Consider the following 14266-nt stretch of genomic DNA (forward strand, 5'->3'; position numbering starts at 1 on the left):
TCTTTACAATATTTTTATTATTACAACTGCATTTTGTATTTTCCAATGACAATTTAATCTGGTAGAAGCACTCAAGAGTTCTATAACCCAAATTTGACATCTCTGCTTTAGGACAAAGGAGTTAAGTATTTGAACTAGGGCAGTAGCTATGAGTAGAAAGGAGGGGAATCTGTGTGTGTGAAAGATGCGGTGCAGAAACGACAAGATTTGGTAACTGACTAAATGTGTGAGGTGAGAAAGAGTAAAGGGTAACAATAGGATTCAAACTTCAGTGTCTTGAAGAATATTGGGCAGTAATGGGATAATTTGGAAGGGAGTTGAGTATATTGAGTTTGAGGCCTATAGGACATCTGATCTGAGAAATAAAATACACTAAAGCTCAGGAGAATAAGATTTAACATATAGTTCTAAGAGTAATCTGGATAATTAAACCCATGGGAGCTGATGAGGTCATTGAGAGAGTAAAGGTAGAGAAGAGGGTCTAGGACAGAGACTTGAAGAAGAGCCAATCTGTAGACATGATAAGGATGAAGAATCAGCAAATGGGACTGAAAAGGAGCAGTTGTTGACCAGGAAAGAGAACAAAATAGCATCCTAAAAAATGTGATGAGAATCAAGGATGTCACTGTAGTTTAACCTGTTATTAGGAAGATTACTCCAGAATAGTGTTAATGATCAACAAATGAAACTGTAAAGGAGCAGTTGTTCATTAGGAAGAAGATGAAAGTAGTTTCCTTAAAAAATGAGAGAGGGGAATCAAGGAGGCCATTATAATTTGATCTGTTATTAGGAAGATTACTATAGAACAGTATTGATTATAAGAAGAATCTGAAGTGGGAATACACAGGGTCTTTTTAAAAAAATTTTGATAATTATGTTTCAATAGAATTACTTCTTCTATAAGCTTACATATTTTATATTTATGCATTTAAAATACTATTCTGAGAAGAGTTCATGATACCAAAAAAGTTAAGAATTCCTGCTCAAAGTTTACAATCCTGAATATCCTGCCCCCCCCCCCCATTAATAGTCATGAACACCGATTAAGTGCCTACTTTGTGCTCTAGCAACTGTGCTAAATGCTGGGCATACCAAAGAAAGGTAAAAGACTGTCACAGTTCCTCCTTTCAAGAAGCTCAGAATCTAATGGGGAGACAAAAAACAAATAGTTATGTACAAACAAGTCATATAGGATAAATTGGAAATAATCCACAGGAGGAAGGCTCTAGAATCAAAGTGGGATTTTAGCTGGGCCTTGCAGGAATCTAGTGAATAAAGGGGTAGAGATGAAGAAGAAAGCATTCTCTATTACACTGGGAGCCAGGAGATGGAGTACTTTATTTGAGCAAGAAGGCCAGGGCCAATTAATTGCATTTATATTGGGGGGAAGAGGCAGTAGAGGGTAGAGCGTAAGGTATTTAAAAATATGGGAAAAGTGTTGAGGCCTAGAGTTTTCTGAGTGAGGGTGGTGGAGGGCTTGTGATGTGTCAGATCTGTACTTCAGGAAGCTTACCGACAGTTGAACAGAGGACCGATTGGAGGGGAGGTTAGAGCTGTGGCACTTGCCCACCAAACAGGAATACAGGCAGGAAATGATGGGGGCAACCCCAGGGTGGAAGATAGGTTAGAAAAATATTTTATTAATACTCTTTCTTAAACATCCTGTCTGTCATTCCTCAGGGATGTTCTACCCTTTCTTCCACATACCAAAAAGCAACATCCCTGGCAATCTGGAAATCTATGTGCCTCATTCCACACCTATAATCTACCATCTTCTCTTCTAAAAAGCAGGAAGAACTTTCTGACCAGTTCTCTGAAATCACAATTGGTCACTGTCCAATGCTGTGCACTACACTAAGCTTCCAGGCCAATGCCATGTATATGCAAAATAAATATTATTTAAATGAATTATATCTAAGAATGAGTAATCTAGGTTTAACAAAAACATTTAATTAAAATTCTGATATAAAATTTTGCAAGACCATATTACAGTAGTCTGTAAACCTTAAAATACTTAAATGAAAACAATGGCCAAGCCCTAGGCATCATCAAAAAAAAAAAAGCAAATGAGCTTATAGTTTCCTACTGAAAAAAAAAGTATAACTTTAAAGTATGACTTTAAAGGATGTTACAAAGCTTTCAGTGATTCTAAATTATGGTGATCCAAAAATCCACATATGAAATACCATTAACAATAAGTGACTTTTCCCCCTAGGGATACACTAAATTTCTGTTTTTAAAAATCTTTTTATAAGAATGTAAGAAAGGAAAAGAAACATAAGAACAGGAAATAAGAAAACACCGTGATTTAATATGCTTTTACATTCCTATAAAGGTCAGTATGGTTTTAAAATATAAGAATTTCTTTGGGACAAAATGATCACTCTGTGTGTGTGTGTGTGTGTGTGTGTGTGTGATTTTCCCCCAACTTCTACAGAGATCTATGTAGTTTAAACTTATGAATTATATCAATTAACAGCTTACAAAAACACTTAGATACTACAGCAACATATTCAGAAATGATTAATTTGGAAAGTGCTTGGAAAATGAAAAGTACTAAGGAAATTACTAAGAATTATTATATATTAAAAACCATGGAAAGATGGTAGAGTTAAGGCAGAGATCTCTCAAATTCCTTCTAAACAACTAAACTCAAAATGAATTTTGGAACAGCAGAACTAAAAGAATTAGGGGAAAACAATCTTCTAGCTCAAGACAACTTGGAAGCTGTCAGAACAGGTCTGTCTCACTGTAAAAGTGAATCAATTCCAGCACAAGTAGCACCCTGGCAAGCCAATAGTAGACTAGACCCCCAGAAAGCCAGTGAAGGCCTTGGGAGCAAATGAATCCATGGCAGTGACTTCTGGAACTCTGAGCCCGCAGACAGTGGGGGGGGGGGGGGGTGTGCGAAGGGGGATTGGTTAGAAGGAGATTACTACAGATATCATGCTGCATTGGGTGAACTTTGCTACATCACCTAAATGGGGATCTGGGTCATAAGGCCAGTTCCAGACCCAGGGTAAGGAGGAGCACTAGCACACTAGAGTGTGTGGTCTCAAAGGTGCAGGGACCATGGTCATAGATCCAGGGAGGAAAAGAGAGCTTGTGGTTGCTCAAAGACCAGAGCACAAAGCAGAAGAACAGTGACCACACCTCTTTTTAGATGGTCCCACCTTAGAAGAACTGAAAACTATTATAGGTCTCCAGACACCCTGAGAGCAGAGGCCAACTTAAAAGTCAAGAAAGAGGCTGGGAAAAAAATGAACAAACAACAAGAAAAGAACCTGATCCTAGAAAATTACTATGGAGACAGGGAAGATCAAATAAAAACTCAGACAAGGACAACAATACCAAAATGATTACATGCAAAACCTCAAAGAAAAACTGAATGTGTCAGATCCAAAAGAAATTCCTGGAAGAGCATAGAAGGGATTTTAAAAAGTCAGATAAGAAAGATACAGAAAAATTTGGTAAAAGAAATGAGGGATGCAAGAGAATCATGAAAAAAAGAATCAACTGCTTAGTAAAGGAAGCATAAAAAAGATGGAAAAAGATGTACAAAAATTCACTGAAGAAAATAATTCCTTAAAAATTAGAACTGGATAAGGGGAAAGCTCATGACTCCAGGAGACTTCAAGAAACAACAAAACAAAATGAAAAGAATAGAAAAATAGAAAATCTCTTCATATGTAAACATGCATAATTTAAAAACTATCTTTTAATAGACATAGTACTTAAGGATCAAAAAGAATTTCATTTATTTTATCAATATTGTTTGACTTAAAAAACCTTTTTCAAAAGTCTTCTTCTAATACACACAGAATTTCTTATCACTTACTCAAGCCTATTGTTCCTGAGTCCTCTTCTCTTATTACTCTTGTTGTCATCTATCTTATCCTTTTTTTCAGCTCTCTCAAGGTTTGTTTCCCCATAAATTATTCTTTAGCATCTTACTTTTTTTAAATAATGAAAATAGAATCTTGTTTATTTACTTTTGTTTTCTGTTAACATAAGACAAACACTGGAATATAAATTAGGAGTTAAGGGTCTGTACTTAGGGGAAGGATTAACTCTTGGGTGTGTTCAATTGTCAGAAGGTAAATGCATATACTGTATTTATTCCTTCTACTGTAACTGTTTCTGAATGTACTATTTGCCATTTTTCAAAGTCTGCTAAGGGTATCAGGACATCTTAATGAAATTGCTGAGAACTACAAAATGATCATCTTTAGACCCGATTGGGAAGGAATGTCACATAATGTTCAAAAAGTAAATTCTCAATCAAGGTTTTTTTGTAAGATTTACCCCAAAGAACAAACTTTTATCCATTTACCACACCCAATCCCTCTAACCAAGTTCTGGTGCTTTATGTATCTATAAAACCCAGGCAGAGGTTTGCTCATCTGTTCCCTGCCTGGATTCTGGACAAAAAGGTGAGTCTGCTGCCACCCTGGGCATGTTGTGATGGAGTCAGGCTCTGTGCCCTTACTTATTACACTTTGAGCTCGTTTGCAAAGTCCCTGTGCTATCTCCCAGAAAATGCTCACTTGCTCCTTCTCCCAAAGCAATCTCAGTTCTTAGTTCAAAATCAGTATAAAAGGATGAGCTTTTTCAAATTATCTCAAAATTCTCTTCCCTGCCATTATTTGTTTAGACAATTATGGGACAATTATTAACCACCAGGATGAAAAACATTCAAGTGCCAGTGGATTATACAGCAAGTCATCCTTCAAGATACCCCTATTATCAGGACCTCACACACTGGGAGTCTGGTGGGGCCCAGATGATGAGCTTATTATTATAATATTCAAGTTATTTTTTAGTCCATGGAAGAGCTTGATATTGTTGAAATCTGGTGTAAAAGTAGACTTGGTCCTGAGAAAGGCTAACTCTGTGTATTTAGGTGATCTTCAAAAATGAATCCAGGACTTGCACTCAGGGGAAGAAGTAATCCTTGGGTGTGTTCACTGTACTCCTTATGACAAAGCCAATGGTTAGAGTCATCTACCAGGGAGGCACTGATTAAGTGAGCCAGGAGGTCACAGTGTCAACATCTCCTCAGAAATGTCCACAAAGACCCCCAGAAGACCTTTCTTTTTGAAAGTCTTCCCAATGGAAACCAGCACATCACTGATTCCTGATCCATGAACTGGGTCACAAAATGAATGGAGATGACATATAGTGAGTGACTCGTGGTATAAAACAGAAGTGGGAGCCACATAATGTCTCTGAAACCCACATTAATTTTTTCTTTTTTTAATTAATACATTAATAATTAAAATCTGATAAGAACTACATTTTCATCTGGTTCTGGCCACACTTGGGAATGCTACGGGATGCATGACTAATACCTCTCACATTGGTGGAAAAGTCACTTGAACATTGTCTTGTGGGAGATCTAAATTGAGTACTTTCGTTTTAATAGAACACATGGGCAACTCAAAGTTATCAGTATCCCCTAGTTCTCTGACCAGGATTTCAGTTCCAGGGGACCAAAATTAATAACTCCACAGTTCCAGACTGGGATTCTACCACCATCCTGGGGCCAAGGCCAGAGTACTACGGCCAAGTCAGAACTTGCCCCTCATTTCATTCTTTAAATTTCTTTTTGAGTCCTGGAACCCATTTATTTTTGTCTATTGAAAAAATTCTCATTCTCCATTAGTGGGCACTGTTCTTTAGCTCTTCCTACAGAAGTAGCATAATTTTCAATAATTAATCCTTGTTCTTAGGATCTACCACCCCAGCTGTTATTTCATTTCACCACCCAGTTATCAGGATACTTCACTTACATTACCTGTCTACACCTGTCATACTAAATATTCCTTGTAAAATGACTCATCTCCTTGCAAGACTTTCAAACTTAATTAACTATGCTTTTTATGTCCATGGAACCAATATAAAAACTGTGAAGCAGTAAAAAACAAAACAAAGCAAAACAAATGGTCTTCTTTCATCTTCCCTCTAGGTCTTTCCTACCTGCCAACTCCTCCCCACCCCCCCCAGTGTGTCCAATGTCTTTGTGATGCTCTCATGACTTTCCAGGGCTTTGGCCGCTTCACCCATAAAAGAGCCTGAACACTCTAGCAACATTCGTGGTCCTAATCTAACTCCATCCTACTTCCCTATAAACATGATCTAGAAGGCTCCTTTATTTTCTACACAATCTAAACTAGGTTATGCTACTTCAAACATTGAAGATTTCAAACATTAAGATTTCATTTTTGTCTTCATGCCTATGTCTAGAAAAAGGCTTTTCAACTTAGGTCTGCACATAGGTTTGGGGGGAACTTAAATGGGGAAAAATTATTAAGCTTAATTATTTGTGACTTCACTGGTATGAGTATTCTGTTCAACAATGCAAATTAGAAACTGTTTCCCCTTCCCATCATGCCCTTATGGATAGAAAAGTCTTCAAGAGGTGTTGCTGAAAAAAGTCTACAGTGAATCTCATAATGAACCTCTCTAGATGTTAGTAAATTGTTATTAGGGACATACTCAAAAGAGTTTTCAACTTGGCAGAACTTATGAGAGTTTGACCTGGGCTGGATGGAATAGGCTTTAAAAGTCAAGGAATAGGGGCAGCTAGGTGGTGTAGTGGATAAAGCACCAGCCTTGGGGTCAGGAGTACCTGGGTTCAAATCCAGTCTCAGACACTTAATAATTATCTAGCTGTGTGGCCTTAGGCAAGCCACTTAAACCCATTTGCCTTACAAAAACCTAAAAAAAAAAAAAAGTCAAGGAATAGCTTCAAGTCAGAATGGAGCCTGGGAAAGAAAAATAGTATTTGCTAAGAATATATTGTGATGATAAGGAATATTCACCAGGGCATTATCCTTTCTAGAAACTGCTTTTATTTTAGCAGTGATTTCTGGAAATAATGTCTCAACTAAAAGGATTGAGGTAAGTTTGGAGAAGTATATTGCCACCAAATTTCAGAAAGTTTTGAATATCATACCAATTATCCTGCTGTATAAGGGGAAAGGGATTTTTAGTGCCTGCTAAATGCTTCACAAAGATGATCTCATTTGATCCTCCACACCAACCCTTAAGGTTGGTTCAAGTATCTCCATTTTATGGATGTTAGAAAACTGAGGGGCCAAAGAAGTTGTGGGATGAAGATTATGATCACAACTGAGCTTTAGAAAGATCATTCCACTGATCATGGTATAAAGAATACTGGATGTGGAGTTCAAGAATAAAAAACTCACCTCTGCCACCCACATCTTGTGTGACTTTCCACAAGTCACTTAGCCTTTTCTCTAAGGTAAAACAACTGTGTTAGATCAATCAAACTCTGAGGATTCTTCCAACTCTAAATCTAGGATCCTATATTGAAGTTTCTAGTCCGAGATATCACGCCAATCAGTACAGCCACAGATGTCTTTGTTATTTTGGGTGTTGGCACTGCTAAGTCATGATGAGTTTAATGGATTGTGGATTTTTTTTTAGAAAATTACTGGTCATCTCTGGTCGCCGGATAGTCATCTCTGGTCACCGGACAGTGCAGGAGGAGGAACGGCGGCAGAGGTGGCAGACTTAGGAAGATGCTGCTCTTTGGAGTAAATTCGATTAGGGATCGGTTCTCAGAATCAAGGAGTTAGAAGTGAGAGCTCAGATAAGTGAGTACTTATCCAGTACTGCTTTGAACCACCTCAGAAGGGGAGAATGGATTTATCAGGAATGAAAAAGAGCTTGCTAGGAGTCAAAGAAAATAATACAAAGTCCAGCACTCAGGCTCCCTCTCCTACCAAACATAAAGATAGAACTGATGACAAATCAAAGGACTGGTCTAAAGATAAAGGGGCCACCAAAGAATCAAGTGAGAAGACAAGGCTTGAAAAAGGCACAGTGCCTCCAGTGGTAGCAGTACCTCCAAGTCTCACTCCAGTTCCACTTCCAGTTCTGGCTCTAGTACTAGTACTGGCTCTAGCAGTGGGTCCAGCTCTTCTTCTGCATCAAGTAGGTCAGGAAGCTCTAGTACCTCCCGAAGCTCCAGCTCCAGCAGTTCCTCTGGATCTCCCAGTCCCTCTCGAAGAAGGCATGACAATAGAAGGCGTTCCGATCCAAATCAAAACCACCAAAAAGGGATGAAACAGAATGGAAGAGAAGTCCTTCACCTAAACCTACCAAAGTACACATTGGAAGGCTTACTCGGAATGTGACCAAGGATCACATCATGGAAATATTTTCCACTTATGGGAAAATTAAAATGATTGATATGCCTGGGGAAAGGATGCATCCTCATCTATCTAAAGGCTATGCATACATGGAGTTTGAAAATCCAGATGAGGCTGAAAAGGCCTTAAAGCACATGGATGGAGGACAGATTGATGGTCAGGAGATAACAGCCACGGCAGTGCTGGCCCCCTGGCCCAGACCCCCACCTAGAAGGATGCTGCCACCACCTCCGATGTGGTGCCGATCACCGCCACATATGAGAAGAAGGTCCCGTTCCCCTAGATGCAGATCTCCTGTCCGCCGACGATTCTGCTCCCCAGGCCTTCGGCGCCACCTCAGCCTCTCCAGCTCTAATTCTTCCCAATAAATCAAGGCAGCCATTCTCACTTTGTAATTTAAACATGATTGAACACAAACAATATTGGAGCATTTATTCTGAGGTTGGGGGAGAGAAAAATGGGAACCAAGAACTGGCTAGAAAAGGTTTAATGTATTGGATGTCTCTTTACCCTTGAAAGCTTCTAGACAGCAAATTTGATTCGTTTCTTAGGGCTGATTTTGGCTCATAGGAATATTGAAGGTTCAGAATTGCAGCCTAAATAAAGTTCCTCTTTTTTTTCTGGCCCAAACAGAAAGCTCAGTTGTTACCAACTTCTGAGAAAATCTGAAAACCAGCAGAGCCAAATCAGGCAAAGAAAAAAATCAAGATGCTGAAACCCTGCCCACCCCAAAGTGGCAGTGTTGCTTGCTTTTTTTTCCTTCTCCCTAAATAAATTTTTGACAGATGTGAAGACTTGATGCTTGTTTTTTGGCCAGGCCAGTTCTTTAAGAAAACAGGACATGAGCTCATTTCATGTCCACTTTATTTCCTACTAAAAACTAGGCCAAAAATCAGTCTCTGCTGCTTTGATTTTTTTCCCCCCTGATTTTCAGGGCCAAAAAAACTCTGGGAAGGGTTTTTCATTTCACTAATTTACTTGTTGCTATAAATGGTTCTTTATACACATCAGTGCCTACCTCTCTCAGAAATTGGTAAGCAGGTTGTGGGCCAGTCCTTGGGTGCTGTCTCGTCAAGGAGCCAACCCTTTGAGACTATGGCCCCTTGAAAAGCTAACAGGTTAATTTTGCAAAGTGTAAATTGCATTCTTGGCTTTTATTGTACAGCCAATACTAAAAATTTCTGTGTTGAGTTTTGTATCTTTGTAGCATTTTAGATAATGTTGTGTTTGTACTTTTGTTGTGTAGAATGGAAGTAAATCATATTAAATAAACCTCAAGGATTGAAAGAAAAAAAAAAGAAAATTACTGCATATTCCTGGATCTTATCACCTGTGAATTGATTTTGTAAATTTCAATGAAAGACTTTATGGCCATCCCTAGCATATTTTATCTTATTCGATTAAGTCCAGTGTTTTCTATGATCCGTCTTTTTTAATATTAATTTTGTCATTTAGTAAAGTTAGCTTTTTCTCATATCTCTGTCACCTACAAATTTAGTAAATATGCTATGTGTGAATGATAAACAGCACAGGGCCACTGAATGGAGACCCCCTGACTACAAGTAAATCATGAATAACTGCTCTTTGGGTCCAGTAAGTTCTACTATTCTAAATTCTTCAACCATCTAGTCTGGAGCCAGACTTTGGGAGAATGAATCGACTCAGCTTTGGACCACCTGCCCTTGGACCATGTTGTCCTAATTGGTCAGTCCTCAAAGATGCAGACATCAGGCCATGTTTCAGCTAAGTGAACAAGCAGGTTATTTGCACTCTTCCCTTCTCAACTGCTCTAAGACTTTTCCTGAGAATACTGGCAGTGACCCAGTAGATACATCTACCATTTCTTTAGCACCTGAAAGTATGGTTCATCTGGGTCTGCTGACTTAAACTTGTCTCTTACTTTACCTCCCTATATATATTGGCATAACTCCTTATTGGTCACTAGTCTTTTGATTTTCCTAGTCCAAAGACCACTTTCCTTACAAAAGGAAAACAAAAACAAGAGTTGAACAACTTTGCTTTCTCTTTTGTCTGTAATCATTACATTCAGCAGTAGGTGACAAAGTGGATAGCATGCCAGACCTGGAGTCAGGAAGACCTGAATTCTCATTCATCCTCAGACACTTAGTAGTTATATGGCATGCCACTTCACTGTTTCCTCAGCTCGTTTCAAAAGGAAATGGGAAACATTACAATATCATTGCCAAGGAAACCCTAAATAAGGTGATGAATACTTGCAAACTACTGAACAGTAACAATATCACTGCACCCACTCAGAGAGTTCTATCCTTCTCTGAAGCTGTTCTTATCCTCAACACAGCTAAAAAGTTTTGTTGTCCTTGGTTTTCTTTCCCAGACTTAGCCCCTTCTGTGATTTAGTTTGTATAGGATATAACCATGCTTTTATGGCCATCCTCCATTGCTTCCCCTTACCCACCTTGGTCTCTTTATATTTTTTCCCCCATCTTACAAGAAATGTTTCTTCAAATTTTTTTCGAGTTCTCCATCCTTCCCAGGCTGACTTCTGAGGAATTTTAGTTCATGGGATCTACCTTGAATTTCTCCAAAACCTTTAAAATCCACTAGCTTGGCAAAAATCCCAAGATCAACTTTCACCTCCCAACTCCTACAAATTAGGCTGCCTAAACATTTTCTTTTGTAATCTTATTCTGAACTTAATTCTCTATTATGAAGTTAATCAAGAGACAGCAACAATAAGACATAACTCAATGCCATTCATTCTTATGACATTTCTCTGAACAGTTTTCCTACGCTGAACTGGATATCTATTTTACTGATATGCCCATCTGGTTATCCATTCCCTAGTCACTGAGTGTGTGTGTGTGTGTGTGTGTGTGTGTGTGTGTAAAAATATGTCCCAGGTAAAAATAATTTTGTACAGTTTTTCCTCTCCTTTTTCCTCCCCGCTTTGGTGAGATATTCCTAATAGTGGAATTACTGAGTTTAAAAAGCATGACCAACTTGTTTTGGCTTGCCTTCCTATAGCCAGATTTGCTTCCAAAAATAATGATCTGATTTGCATTGTCAGCAGTGCCGTGTATCTGAACTAGCTTCCTTAGATGGCCTTTCCCTTGGCTCACATGCACTTTAATAATTTTATTTTGGGAAACGGATGAGAATGATTTGAGACTTCATAGTTATTTTAATTTGCATTAAAAATTATGAGTGATAAGAAAAGAAAAAAAAATTGAAAGCAAAGAGGAAACAAAACTTTCACTCTTTACAGATGAGAGATGGTATACTTGAAAGAACCCTAGATAATCAACTAAAAAAAAACTACTTGAAGCAAATAACAACTTTAGCAAAGTAGCACGATATAAAATACAACCCTCATAAATCATCTGCATTTCTATATATTACCAACAAATCCCAGCAGCAAGAGATAGTGAAATTTCATTTAAAGTAACAGCGGACAACAAAAAATACTTTGGAGTCTACCTTCCAATATAAACCCAGAAACTATATGAACACAATTACAAAATATTTTTCACACAAAGTCAGATCTAAATTTGGAAAAATGTCAATTGCTGATAGTTAGACCAAGCTAGCCAAATCAAACTACCAAAAATATATTACAGGAAAAAAATAGTAACAAAATTCACCTGACCAACAAGAAGTCAAGAATATCAAGGGAATTAAGGGGAAACATTCAAAGAAAGGTGGTTTAGATGTACCAGATACATAAAGCAGCAATTATTAAAACTATCTGGTATTGGCTAAGAAATAGGGAAGTGGGTCATTGGAACAAATTAGGTACAAAAGAAACAGTAAAAAATGAGTATAACACTAGCTTCTGGGATAAGAACTCAGTACCTGACAAAAATTGTTGGGAAAACTAGAAAATAGTATGGTAAAAACTAGGAATAGGCCCATACCTCACACCCTATACCAAAATAAGATCAAAATGGATACAGGATTTAGACATAAAGACACAGACCAATTAAGAGAACAAGAAATAGTCTTATCTGTCGGATCTTTGGAGAGGAGAGAGGTTTATTACTAAAGATAGAGAATGTTATAATTGACAAATGGATGATTTCAACTATTAACAAATAAGAAGTTTTTTTGCACAAATGCAGCCAAGAGGAATTACACATCATTCTCCAACTGATAAATGGTCAAAAGATGTGAACAGAGCTCCAAATCATTAAAGGCTCCAAATTATTATTGAATAGAAAAATAACTCGAGTTAATAACCCTCACCTATCAGAATGGAGAGGAGGTAGGAGAACTGGGGACACTAAATGCACTGTTGGTGAAGTTAGGAACTGATCTAATCATTCTGGAAAGCAATTTGGAACTATGACCAAAATGTCTGCATCCCAAAGAGAGCATTAAAAAAAGGAGGAAAAACCCACACGTACAAAAATATTTGTAGCTCTTTCTCTAGTGGCAAAGAAATGGAAATTGAGGAAATATTAACTGGGGAATGACTGAACAAGTTATGGAATATGAATGTTATGGAGTATTTACTGATCTATAAAGAATCATGACTGGCCAGACTCTAAAATAGCATGGAAAGTTTTCATGAACTGATGCTGAGTGAAGTAAGCAGAACCAAGAAAACACTGTACACATTAACAACAACATTGTGAGATGATCAATGATCATGGATGCAGCTGCTCTCAGCAGTTCAGAGATCAAGAACAATCCTAAAAAACCTGTTATACTAAATGCCATCCACATTCAGAGAAAAAAAAACTATGAAATCTGAATGCTGAACAAATCAGATTACATTCACTTTTTAAAACTTATGTTTTTTTCCTTCTTTTTTGTTTTCTCCCTCCCCTCGGTTCTAATTCCTCTTTTACAACATGACTAATATGGAAATATGTTGAACACGACTGTACATGTATAACTTTTACCAGATTGCTGCCACGGTGGAATGGGGCGGGGGAGGGAAGGGATGGTAGTAGAAAAATTTGGAACTTAAAAAGTTGCAAATGGATGAATATTGAAAACTATGTAATTGGAAAAAATAAAATAAAAAATTGTGAGTAAAATTGAACATATCTTCAAATTTTTGCTTACTATTTGCATTTTTCTTCTGTGTATTGTCTGTCATTTATGCTTGGAAATGAGTTATTACCCTTAAAACCTTTTAATCTATTTCATGTAAATTCTGTAGCATCAGATATTCATCAATTTCTCTCCCTCCCCATATTTCTTTACATCCTAGTTTTACCAATTTTCATTTTGCAAAAGTTTTGTACTACACCAAATATATGTCTTCTTTAAAATCACATCTTCTATGGCATTTATAGTGAGGAATTTATTTGGCATAATGGCTAGAGTGCTGGATTTGGAATCAGGAAGACAGATTCACACCCTACCTCTAGCACTTACTAGCCATGTGTTCACTGATAAATCATTTCAAATTTCTGAACCTCTTCTATTTCCTCATCTGGAAAAAGAGGATAAGGATACCAACAAATACATACATACATATATATATATATATATATATATATATATATATATGTATATATGTATATATGTATATATGTATATATGCATATAAATAAAACACTTTTCAAAATCACTATGAGAATATCAATTATTAATGTAATTTTTTCGGTTTACCTGTTCCCCTGCTCCTAGTTCTTCCTTGTCACTCTGCTTTGTTTTCTTCGTTGGTTCATCTCTTTCAAAATTAATATGTATGGCTACCTCCCAAGGTTCTGGCCTCTTCCTCCTATTCTTATACTTCTCCTTTGTTGTATCATATTTGGTTTTGTATCTTACTGATTGTATTTACTTTAGTCTCATTATTATTCCAGATCTCTTAGGAATAGACATTTTGTTATTTCACCATCTTTGTATATTTAGCAGAGTATCTTGTATAAGTTGTTTCCTTACAATACTTCAGGCTGCTTGAGGGAAAAGGCTTCTTTTTTGTCTACATATATACAGTGATTGACACACAACAGATGTTTAATGAACATAAGCTGAATTGAAATAGTATAATTTTAAAGTTAATTCATTGATCTATCTCATGTTAATAAAGTGTGGATCTAAATTTATTTTCTCCAAAAGCATTTACTAGACATACTGATTACCCCTTT

At 37.2% G+C, this 14266-nt stretch overlaps 1 protein-coding gene and 1 pseudogene across 3 annotated transcripts in view; one reads left to right on the forward strand and one right to left on the reverse strand.

Annotated features, from left to right (window-relative positions):
- The window catches only part of LOC141507956 (protein POLR1D-like), a 55485-nt gene that overhangs the window by 36706 nt on the left and 4513 nt on the right, over window positions 1–14266 (reverse strand). The gene's annotated exons all lie outside the window — the stretch shown is intronic.
- On the forward strand, window positions 7545–8548 carry LOC141507954 (RNA-binding protein with serine-rich domain 1-like; annotated as a pseudogene).

Source organism: Macrotis lagotis, chromosome 1 (genome assembly GCF_037893015.1).
Source record: "Macrotis lagotis isolate mMagLag1 chromosome 1, bilby.v1.9.chrom.fasta, whole genome shotgun sequence".
Classification (NCBI taxonomy): domain Eukaryota; kingdom Metazoa; phylum Chordata; class Mammalia; order Peramelemorphia; family Peramelidae; genus Macrotis; species Macrotis lagotis.